This window comes from Theropithecus gelada, chromosome 5 (assembly GCF_003255815.1).
Source record: "Theropithecus gelada isolate Dixy chromosome 5, Tgel_1.0, whole genome shotgun sequence".
In the NCBI taxonomy this organism is placed as follows: domain Eukaryota; kingdom Metazoa; phylum Chordata; class Mammalia; order Primates; family Cercopithecidae; genus Theropithecus; species Theropithecus gelada.
Window position 1 is genome coordinate 38,956,131 of NC_037672.1, and position 12,618 is coordinate 38,968,748.

The 12,618-nt window shown below is 46.4% G+C and overlaps 1 pseudogene; it reads left to right on the forward strand.

The window, feature by feature from the left end:
* Positions 1-2,930: 2,930 nt before the first annotated feature.
* LOC112624295 overlaps positions 2,931-12,618 on the forward strand; it is a 20,885-nt pseudogene continuing 11,197 nt past the window's right edge.

The following is a 12,618-nucleotide window of genomic DNA, read 5'->3' on the forward strand; positions in this document are numbered from 1 at the left end:
TGAGACCAGCCTGGCCAACATGGGAAAACCCGTCTCTACCAAAAATACAAAAAATTAGTGGGGCATGGCGGTGGGCGCCTGTAATCCCAGCTACTTGGGAGGCTGAAGCAGGAGAATCACTTGAACCTGGGGATGGAGGTTTCCGTGAGCCGAGATCATGCCATTGCACTCCAGCTTGCGCAACAGAGTGAGACTCTGTCTCAAGAAATAAAATAAGGTCGTGTGTAGTGGCTCAGGCCTATAATCCTAGCACTTTGGGAGGCCAAGGCGGGTGGATCATATGAGGTCAGGAGTTCGAGACCAGCCTGGCCAACACGATGAAACCCCGTTTCTACTAAAATTACAAAAAAATTAGCCAGGTATGGTGGTGCATGCCTGTAATCCTAGCTGAGGCTGAGGCACGAGAATCGCTTGAACCCGGGAGGTGGCGGTTGCAGTGGGAAGAGATTACACCATTGCACTCCAGCCTCAGCAACAGGGCAAGCTGTCGTCTCAAAATAAATAAATAAATAAATAAAATTGAAATTAAAAATAAGGAAAAATAGAAGGAAAGAAACTTAACTTTTTTTTTTTTTTTTTGAGATGGAGTCTAGCTGTGTCGCCCAGGCTGGAGTGCAGTGGCTGGATCTCAGCTCACTGCAAGCTCCGCCTCCCGGATTTATGCCATTCTCTTGCCTCAGCCTCCCGAGTAGCTGGGACTACAGGCGCCCACTACCTCGCCCGGCTAGTTTTTTTTTGTATTTTTTAGTAGAGACGGGGTTTCACCATGTTAGCCAGGATGGTCTCAATCTCCTGACCTCGTGATCCGCCCGTCTCGGCCTCCCAAAGTGCTGGGATTACAGGCTTGAGCCACTGCACCCGGCCCAGAAACTTAACTTTTAACTTTGGAGCACTGACCCCATTTTTCTGTAGGCTTTATCTCCCAAATGGCTATTTCCAATTTTTTGCTTGAATAAAGTCTTTAAGGTGGATTCTGATCCTTTTGATTATTTCAGGTTGACACTAGTGTGCCATAAGCAATCGGAAAGTGGTGAATGAATCCAACAAATTAATTTGCCTGTTCTGAAACTTCATACTGTCATCCTTCAGTATCTGCTGGGGATTGGTTCTCAGAGCTGTATGGACACCAAATATCCTCGAATGCTCAACTTCCATATAAGGCCTTTTATATAAAAGAGGCCTAGTATTTGCATAGACTAGATGTACCTCCTCCCATTCCTCCCACATACGTTTTTCTGTGTTTTTTTTTTTTTTTTTTGAGGCGGAGTCTTCACTCTGTCGCCCAGGCTGGAGTGCAGTGGCGCGATCTCGGCTCACTGCAAGCTCCGCCTCCCGGGTCCGCGCCATTCTCCTGCCTCAGCCTCCCAAGTAGCTGGGACTACAGGCGCCCGCCACCGCGCCCGGCTAATTTTTTGTGTTTTAGTAGAGACGGGGTTTCATCGTGTTAGCCAGGATGGTCTCGATCTCCTGACCTCGTGATCCGCCCGCCTCGGCCTCCCAAAGTGCAGGGATTACAGGCGTGAGCCACCGCGCCCGGCCTTTTTTTTTTTTTTTGAGATGGAGTCTCACTGTCGCCTAGGCTGGAGTGCGGTGGTGCGATCTCAGCTCACTGCAAGCTCCACCTCCCGGGTTCACGCCATTCTCCTGCCTCAGCCTCCCGAGTAGCTGGGACTACAGGTGCCTGCCACCGCGCCCGGCTAATTTTTTGTAATTTTTTATTAGAGACCGGGTTTCACCATGTTAGCCAGGATGGTCTTGATCTCCTGACCTCGTGATCCACCTGCCTCAGCCTCCCAAAGTGCTGGGATTATAGGCGTGAGCCACCGCGCCCAGCCTACAATTGTTTTTCTAAACAATCTTTTTTTTTTTTTTTTTTGGCCTTGGTATTAAGCTGTAATTATTATTATTATTTTTCCTTTAAATATAGCATTTAGGCCAGGCGCAGTGGCTCACGCCTGTCATCCCAGCACTTTGGGAGTTCGAGGCACGTAGATCACTTGAGGTCACGAGTTGGAGACCAGCTTGGGCAACATGGCAAAACCCTGTCTCAACTAAGAATACAAAAATGAGCTGGATGTGGTGGTGCATGCCTGTAATCCCAGCTACTCAGGAGACTGAGGCACCAGAATCTCTTGAATCCCAGAGGCAGAGGTTGTGTTGAGTCACGATGGCACCACTGCACTCCAGTGGGCCATCAGAGGGAGACTGGGCGACAGAGGGAGACTCTAAAGAAATAAGTAAATAAAGATTAAACATTTTTTAAAATTTAAATTTACATTTAAACTTTAACTTTAATTTTTTGAGACAAGGTCTTGCTCTGTGACCCAGGCTCTGTGAAGCCTCAACTTCCCAGGCTCCAGTGATCTTACCACTTCAGCCTCCCCAGGAGCTGGGATCACAGGCTCAGGCCACCACGTCTGGCTACTTTTTGTATTTTTTGTAGAGATGGGTTTTCACCATGTTGCCCAGGCTGGTCTCAAAACTCCTGGGCTCAAGGAATCCACATACTTCAGCCTCCCAAAATGCTGGAATTACAGGCCTGAGCCACCATGCCCAACTGCTTTGTTTTTTTTTTCCTGAAAAAAATTTTTTTTTTTTCTTGAGACTGAGTCTCACTCTTGTTGCCCAGGCTGGAATGCAATGATGCGATTTCAGCTCACTGCAACCTCCGCCTCTTGGGTCCAAGTGATTCTCCTGCCTCAGCCTCCCGAGTAGCTGGGATTACAGGTATGCGCCAGTACGCCTGGCTAATTTTGTATTTTTAGTACAGACAGGGTTTCTCCACATTGGTCAGGCTGGTTTGAAACTCCTGACCTCAGGTGATCTGCACGCCTAGGCCTCCCAAAGTTCTGGGATTACAGGCATGAGCCACCTCACCTGGCCTGAATATTTTGTATCTGTGGTTGGTTGAATCTATGGATGAGGAACCTATGGATAAGGAGAGCCGACTGGATAAGTGAAATTTAAAGAATATGCAACATATATGCTTTTGTATAAGGCTTTTAAAACTTAGCATAATGTGGAATGTGGGCCAGGCGCGGTGACTCAGGCCTATAATCCTAGCACTTTGGGAGGCCGACGCTTGGGGATCACCTGAGGTCAGGAGTTCGAGACCAGCCTGGCCAACATGGTGAAACCCCATGTCTACTAAAAATTACAAAAAAATTAGCTGGGTGTGGTGGCATACATCCATAATCCCAGTTACTCGGGAGGCTGAGGCAGGAGAATTGCTTGAACCTGGGAGATGGAGGTTGCAGTGAGCTGAGATCATACAATTGCACTCCAGCCTGGGTGACAGCGCAAGACTCTGTCTCAAAAAAAACTTAGCATAATGTTTTCAGTTTCATCCATGCTGTTGTATTTCTACGTATTTGTTCCTGAACATTATTTTATTGTAAGGATATACCACGATCTAAGTAGCTATTCATAGGTTGATAGACGTTTGGGTTATTTCCAGATTTTGGCCATTGTGAACAGAGCTGCTATGAACATTCTTGTATAAGAGATGTGAGATTTTTAGTCCACTGTTTTTCCCACCTCACTGCAGTGTAAAAGCAAGAATATACTCTTCGTTGTACAGCAGTTTTAATAAAAGAGCTAGGAATAGTTTAATACCTATCTGATCCTTTCTTTCTTTTTTTTTTTTTTGAAACAGAGTCTTGCTCTGTCCCCCAGGCTGGAGTGCAGTGGCCGGATCTCAGTTCACTACAAGCTCCGCCTCCCGGGTTCACGCTATTCTCCTGCCTCAGCCTCCTGAGTAGCTGGGACTACAGGCGCCTGCTGCCTTGCCCAGCTAGTTTTTTGTATTTATTTATTTTTTTGGTAGAGATGGGGTTTCACAGGGTTAGCCAGGATGGTCTCGATCTCCTGACCTCGTGATCCGCGCGTCTCAGCCTCCCAAAGTGCTGGGATTACAGGCTTGAGCCACTGCACCTGGCCTTATCTGATCCTTTCATTGACCTCATGAAAGCACTTGGGTTCTAGCAACTGCAGGTAAGAAGAGCTAAGTCAAGTAATTCAACACAGCCATAGCATCTCCCTGGCCTGAGTCCATATCGCCAAAATTTGATATATGAACCATACTTTGAGATGGAAGGTGTCCAGATATGAAAGGGTCCTTGCTGATGCTTGGAGGTGGAGAACCGATCTTGCCTATACCCTCATGTTTAATAAAGAATTCCTAACTATAGAAGAGATTATTTATCTGCTGCCAAATAGTCTTAATCCTACTTCCTCTTTCCTACTTCCCCTGCAGGACTGACCTGAAAGCAAAGATCTGTAACTCTAGCCTTACTGTGCAAGCCCGTGGCACTTTTAGTGTATCTGTATGTTCAGCAGAAGCTAGATATGTCCCTGCGTTGCAACAACTAGTAATGGTGAGTCGGCTGTGTAAGGTCAAGTGCTACTCCCATATGCATGGAATGCTTTCTGATTATCACAATTATAGTCACTATAAATTCATTACAACACTGTACAAATATGATAGTATTAAGAATATCAGTCTTCAGTGAATTTTTCGTATTTCTCTCTATATATAAACAAACACAGTATTTTTAAACTTTCTTTTTTTTTGAGATGGAGGTCTCGCTGTGTTGCCCAGGCTGGAGTGCAGTGGCACGATCTCCACTCACTGCAAGCTCCACCCCCTGGGTTCGTGCCGTTCTCCTGCCTCAACCTCCCGAGTAGCTGGGACTACAGGAGCCCACCACCGTGCCCGGCTAATTTTTAAAAATTTTTAATAGTGACAGGGTTTCATCATGTTAGCCAGGATGGTCTTGATCTTCTGATCTCATGATCCATCCGCCTCGGCCTCCCAAAGTGCTGGGATTACAGGCGTGAGCCACCGCACCCAGCCTAAATGTTTTTTTTTAGACAAGGTCTTGTGCTGTTGCCTAGGCTAGAGTGCAGTGGCGTGATCACAGCTCACTATAGCCACCACCTTCCAGGCCCAAGCGATCCTCATACCTCAGCGTCCCAAGCAGCTGGGACCACAGGTGCACACCACCAGGTCCAGCTAATTTTTTTTTTTTTTTTTTTTGAGACTGAGTCTCGCTCTGTCAGCAGGCTGGAGTGCAACCTCTGCCTCCCAGATTCAAGGGATTCTCCTGCCTCAGCCTCTTGAGTAGCTGGGACTACAGGCATGCACCACCACGCCCAGCTAATTTTTGTATTTTTAGTAGAGATGAGGTTTCACCATGTTGACCAGGATGGTCTCGATCTCTCGACCTCGTGATCCACCCAGCCCACTTTTTTTTTTTTTTGAAACAGAATTTCACTCTTGTTGCCCAGGCTGGAGTGCAGTGGCACCATCTCAGCTCACTGCAACCTCCGCCTCCCAGGTTCAAATGATCCTCTTGCCTCAGCCTCCCGAGTATCTGGGATCACAGGCGCCTACAACCACACCCGGCTAATTTTTGTATTTTTAATAGAGACCAGGTTTCGCCATGTTGGGCAGGCTAGTCTAGAACTCCTGACCTCAGGTGATCTGCACACCTCGGCCTCCCAAAGCACCCACCTGGCCAAGTCCAGTTAATTTTTCCATTGTTTTTGTGGAACAGAAACTCTCCATGTTGCCCAGGCTGAAAACATTTTTTTTTCCTTTGAAAAGAAACACATCTTGCAGGAATTTTCTTTCAAGGGAGGACTCCTAAGGCCTTTTTGTATGCTAATTTCTTTTTGTTTTGCTGTATTTCTTCTTCTCTCTTTTTTTTTTTTTGAGACAGCGTCTCCCTTTGTCACTCAGACTGGAGTACAATGGCCACAATCTTGGCTCACTGCAACCTCAGCCTCCTGGGTTCAAGCAATTCTCCTTTCTTAGCCTCCCTAGTAGCTGGGATTACGGGTGTGCGCCACCACCACCAGCTAATTTTTGTATTTTTAGTAGAGATGGGATTTTGCCATGTTGTTCAGGCTAGTCTCAAACTCCTGGCCTCAAGTGATCCACCCACCTCGGCCTCCCAAAGTGCTGGAATTACAGGCCTGAGCCACCATACCCAGCCTTAACATTCTTTTAAATGCAGAGCTGAATCAACAAGATAATAGATTGTGGTATATCTACGATGCCAGCCTTCCCTGAGAGGTATGTAAACATCATACCTGATTGAACCAATCTGTGAGCCCTATGTAAATCAGACACCGCCAAAAAATCACCAAAAAAATCTCATAATGTTTTCAGAAAGTTCACGAATTTGTGTTGGGTTGCATTCAAAGCCATCTGGGGCTGCAGGTTGAACAAGCTTGCCCTAGTTAATGAGTGACATATAAAGTTGAGAGAATGATGGCAGGAAAAAATTAAGAAGTGTAAGAGGGGCTATCAATTGAGGTCTTATAGGCCATGTAAAAATATCATTATTCATTGTCATCCATAGACTGTAGAATATTCTGAGACATCTCTTTGAATATTCCATTTCATGTTATTCTCTGCTGCTAAACCACTGTTGGAAATATCTTAGCACCAGGCGTAGTGGCTCTCGCCTGTAATCCCAGCACTTTGAGAGACACAGGCGGACAGATCACTTAGGCCCAGTAGTGTAAGACCAACCTGGGCAACGTGGCAAAACTCCGTCTCTACTAACGATCTGTAACACCTACTTTCTTGTTTCACCAGTTGGCCAGGCTGGTCTTGGGGGCTGCCTTTCATTAAAAGGAAAACCTTGACTGGGCATGGTGGCTCACTCCTGTCATCCTGTAATCCCAGCTACTTGGGAGGCTGAGACAGAAGAATAGCTTGAACCTGGGAGGCGGAGGTTGCAGTGAGCCGACATTGCACCACCTAACTCCAGCTTTGGTAATAGAGGGAGACTGCATCTCAAAAAAAAAAAATAAATAAATAAAGGAAAACCTTATCCAGGACTTCTGTACCCTTACTATTTGCCTAAGTAATTTCTTCTTTTGTTTTTTTGAGACAAAGTCCTGCTTTGTTACTGTGGGGAAAAGAAAGAGATCAGCCTGTTACTGTGTCTATACAGAAAGAAGGAGACATAAGATACTCCATTTTGTTCTGTATTTGAGATGCTGTTAATCTGTGACCCTACCCCCAACCTTGTCCTTGCAAGAGACATGTGCTGTGGTAACTCAAGGTTTAATGGATTTTGGGTGTGCAGGGTGTGTCTTTGTTCCTAGAAAAGCTAGGTATTGTCCAAGGTTTATCCCCATGTGATAGGATGAAACAATGCTGCTAAAAGGTTTATCTCTAGGCACAGGATTTTCCTTTAAACTTATTCATGTCACAGAGATCCTTGTTCTTATGTCTTACTGCTGATTTCCTCCCTAAAAAACGATCCTATTGTCCTGCCACTCCCTTATCTTTAAGATGGTAAAGATAATTATCTATAAATACTAAGGGAACTCAGAGACCGGTGCCGGCGTGGGTCCTCTGTAAGCTGAGCGCCGGTCCCCTGGGCCCCAGCTTTTCTTTCTCTATACTTTGTCTCTGTGTCTTATTTCTTTTCTTAAGTCTCTCGTTCCACCTAACGAGAAACACCCACAGGTGTGGAGGGGCAGGCCACCCCTTCAGTTACCCAGGCTGGAATGCAGTGGCTCAATCTCTACTCACTGATACCTCTGCCTCCGGGGTCACGCGATTCTCCTGCCTCAGTCTCCTGAGTAGCTGGGACTACAGGCAAGTGCCACGATGCATGGCTAATTTTTTTTTTTTGTACTTTTAGTAGAGACGGGGTTTTACCATGTTGGCCAGGCTGGTTTTGAAATCCTGACCTCAGGTGATCCACCCTCCTTGGCCTCCCAAAGTGCTGGGATTACAAGCATGAGCCACCATGCCTGGCCGTTTTTTAAGGTATTTAAATCATTGGTCCCCAGGGACTGGTTTCACAGAAAACAATTTTTCCACAGACATATGCTGGGTTGGGGCATAGTTTTGGGATGATTCAAGCACATTACATTTATCGTGTACTTTATATTATTATTACATTGAAATATATAATGAAATAATTATACAACTCACCATAATGTAGAATCAGTGGGAGCCCTGAGCTTGTTTTTCTGCAACTAGACAGTCCCATCTGGGGGTGATGGGAGACAGTGACAGATCATCAGGCATTAGATTCTCATGTGGAGTGAACGACCTTGATCCCTCACAATAGGGTTCACACTTTTATGAGAATCTAATGCCACCACTGATCTGACAGGGAGTGAGCTCAGGCATTAATGCCAGTGATGGGTAACGGCTGTATACACAGGTGAAGCTTTGCTGGCTCACCCTCCGCTCACCTCCTGCTGTGCAGCCCAGTTCCTAATAGGCCAAGGACAGAACTGGTACCTGTTGGGGATCTCTGATTTAAATGAAATAGCTAGAACTTCCATTTTGCAGTTAATGGATGGTTTATTTTCTCCAAAGAGTTTCTATATGCACGATAAATCCAGTAACCCCAGTGGTTTACTCTGGCGTGAGAACAATTGCCTCCAATAACCAGTGGGCTTATTCCCTTTGCTTTGTTTATGGAGATGGGGTTTTGCTATGTTGCCTAGACTGATCTTGAACTCTTGGGCTCAAGTAATCTGCCTATCTTGGCCTCCCAAAGTGCTGGGATTACAGGCATAAGCCACCGCACCTGGCCTTCATTTGCTTTTTACTGATTGCTGCGTCAGCCACGGAGGGACCCTGTCCACTGAGTTTCCCAAGGAAACTTAGGGGCTAAAGCTCAAATGCTCCCCCGTGAAGTTGAGAGTCGGCTACCAGTGCCATAGTTACTTTCTCAGCACCACCATGGGTAGCCAGAAAGACAGTGGGGGCTCAGTGTACTATTTGTGTGGGCCTGTTCCCCCCACTACTCCTGCAATCTCAATAACTGTTCCCCCCAAGCTCCCTGTGCATTTCCTGTATATCTTGTAAGTATGAAGATCAACAATAAAATGGTACGTCCCCTTTGCTTCTCTCTGTAGTTGGCCTAAATCACCACAGCCGCTGACCCCCAACACTTATTACACACACAGAGCATGGAGCAAGCCAGCCTCTCCACAGCATGCCTCATGGGCCAGGATTTAAGTCACTCAATCCTGATCGTTCTGTCACCTTCCCCCGCCGCTCAATTTGTGTTCTATTTTTCATCCTTCCTGCCACCCTCCTGGCTTAGGTCTGAACATTTATTCTGATCACTATAGAATAAGGAGACAGTAGTCTTCTTATTCGTGTCTTACCTTCTCCCATCATTCATTCATTCACACCACTCTGCTTACCTGCTTGCCACTGCCACACCCTTACTCTTCCTTTTTTTTTTTCGAGAGAAGTCTCGCTCTTGTCCCACAGGTATGAGTGCAATGGCTTGATCTCGTCTCACTCTAACCTCTGCCTCCCGGGTTCAAAGATTCTCCTGCCTCTGCCTCCCAAGTAGCTAAGATTAAGGTGCCTGCCACCACACCCGTCTAATTTTTGTATTTTTTAGTAGAGATGGGATTTCACCATGTTGGCCAGGCTGGTCTCGAACTCCTGATCTCAGGTGATCCACCTGCCTCAGCCTCCCAAAGTGCTGGAATTACAGGTATGAGTCACCATGTCCGGCCCAAATTCTTTTATGCTTTTACCAGAGTAATTTTTATTTTATTTTATTTTATGAGACAGAGTTTCACTCTTGTTGCCCAGGCTGGAGTATAGTGGTGCAATCTTGGCTCACTGCAATCTCTGCCTCCTGGGTTCAAGCGATGCTCCTGCCTCAACCTCCCGAGTAGCTGGGATTACAGGCACCTGCCACCACGCCCGGCTAATTTTTCGTAGTTTTAGTAGAGATGGGGTTTCGCCATGTTGGCCAGGCTTGTCTCGAACTCCTGACTTCAGGTGATCCACCTGCCTCAGCCTCCCAAAGTGGTGGGATTACAGGTGTGAGACACCTCTCCCGGCCTCATATGTATGAATTTTGAAAGGGAATATATTTTTTCCCTGATTAAAGTCATATCATAGTGAGTTAGAAAGAGCCTGAATTTTAGAGCCAGCAAGCCCTGGTTCTATAGCTGCTTAGCATTTCTGTCTTTTAGTTTCTTTTCCTATGATATAGAGATAAATAGTAGTAACTATCTCATAAGGTTTATTATTAATTAATTAATTTATTTATTTATTTATTTATTTTGAGACAGAGTTTTGCTCTTGTTGCCCAGGCTGGAGTGCAATGGCATGATCTGAGCTCACCACAACCTCCGCCCCCCGAGTTCAAGTGATTCTCCTGCCTCAGCCTCCCAAGTAGCTGGGATTACAGGCATGCGCCACCACGCCCGGCTAATTTTTTATATTTTTAGTAGAGACGGGGTTTCACCATGTTGGCCAGGCTGGTGTCGAACGCCTGACCTCAGGTGATTCGCCCGCCTTGGCCTCCCAAAGTGCTGGGATTACAGGCGTGAGCCACCGCGCTCGGCCTATTTATGTTTTTGAGACAGAATCTCACTCTGTTGCCCAGGCTGGAGTGCAGTGATGCAATTAGGGGTCACTACAGCCTCTACCTCCCAGGCTCAGATGATGCTGCAGCCTCAGCCTCCCCAGTAGCTGGGACCACAGGCATGCACCACCATGCCCAGCTAATTTTTGTATTTTTTGTAGAGGCAGAGTTTCACCATGTTGCCCAGGCTGGTATCAAATGCCTGGGCTCAAGTGATGCTTTTGCCTTGGCCTCCCAAAGTGCTGCGATTACATGTGTGAGCCACCATGTCCAGCTGGAGAGATGCCATTTGAAGAGGGTTTTCAATAGTGAAGTGAGAACATGGCAGGTAGGATGCAGACCAGTAACCAGGACACTATGCAGAAATGCACCAAGGGAATGGCTACAATAGGAGGCTATCCCAGAAAGAATGTCGATCCAGCTTAGGTTGAATTTGATCCCTCAGTTGGCATCACTGAGGAGGTACTTTTCCTTAAACTCTTGGGAGGTAGGCACATGGTCTTTATTTATTTTATTTTATTTATTTATTTTTTTGAGACGGAGTCTTGCTCTGTCACCCAGGCTAGAGTCAGTGGCACGATATTGGCTCACTGCAGCCTCCGTCTCCCAGGTTCAATTGATTGTCCTGCCTCAGCCTCCTGAGTAGCTGGGACTACAGGCACACGCCACCAGTCCTAGCCCTTTGGGAGGCCGAGGCAGGAGGATCACGAGGTCAGGAGATCTACACCATCTTGGTCAACATAGTAAAACCCTGTCTCTACCAAAAATACAAAAATTAGCTGGGCATTGTGGTGGGCACCTGTAATCACAGCTACTTGGGAAGCTGAGGCAGGAGAATCGCTTGAACCCAGGAGATGGAGGTTGCAGTGAGCTGAGATTGCACCACTGTACTCCAGCCTGGGCAACAGAGTGAGACTCCCTCTCAAAAAATAAATAAATAAATAAATAAATAAATAAATAAATAAATAAAAAATAAATGCACATGCTGGTATCCTTCATAGAGCTACTAAATCAGAATTCCTGAGATTAGAGGGTTTTTTGCTTGTTGGTTTATTATTTGCTCTTTAATTCTTTCTTTTTTTTGAGACGGAGTTTTGCTCTTGGTGTCTAGGCTAGAGTGCAGTGGTGTGATCTCGGCTCACCGCAACCTCTGCCTCCCGGGTTCAAGCGATTCTCTTGCCTCAGCCTTCCAGAGTAGATGAAATTACAGGCATGAGCCACCAAGCCTGGCTAATTTTGTATTTTTAGTAGAACTGGGGTTTCTCTGTGTTGGTCAGGCTGGTCTCGAACTCCCGACCTCAGGTGATCTGCCCACCTCGGCCTCCCAAAGTGCTGGGATTACAGGCATAAGCCACCGTGCCCGGCCTTTAATTCTTTTTTTTTTTTTTTTTTTTTGAGATGGAGTCACTCTGTTGCCCAAGCTGGAGTGCAATGGCGCGATCTCGGCTCACTGCAACCTCTGCCTCCTGGGTTCAAGTGATTCTTCTGCCTCAGCCTCCTGAGTAGCTGGGATTGCAGGCGAGCACCACCATGCCCGGCTAATTTTTGTATTTTTAGTAGAGACAGGGCTTCCCCATTTTGGTCAGGGCAGTCTCGAATTCCTGACCTCGTGATCTGCCCATCTCGGCTTCCCAAAGTGCTGGGATTACAGGTTCTTTAATTCTTTATTGAGTGCAGAGGCTCAATCTCAGCCCACTGCAACCTCTGCCTCGGTGTTCAAGTGATTTTCCTGTCTCAGCCTTCCATGTAGTTGGGATTTCAGGCCCGCACCACCATGCCTGGCTGATTTTTGTATTTTTAGTAGAGACAGGTTTCACCATGTTGGCCAGGGTGGTCTCAAACCCCTGACCTCAGGTGTTCTGCCAGCCTCAGCCTCCCAAAGTGCTGGGATTACAGGCATGAGCTACCGCACCCCGCCAGTTCAACGCATTTTGACAATAGTGTACATACAAGTAACTACTACCTAAAAGAACATAAAGAACATTTTCATTATTCTCAGAGAATTCCCTTATGTGCACTCCAGTCAATTCTGTGCCTACCACAGGCAAACACTGTTCTTTTTTCTTTTTTCAAGACAGGGTTTTAATTTGTCACCCAGGCTGGAGTACAGTGGTGTGATCATAGCTCACTGCAGCCTCAAATTCTTGAGCAATCCTCATGCCTCAGCCCCTGGAGTAGCTGGGACTATGGGTGCATGCCATCATGTCCAGCTAATTTTTTTTTTTTTTTTTTTTTG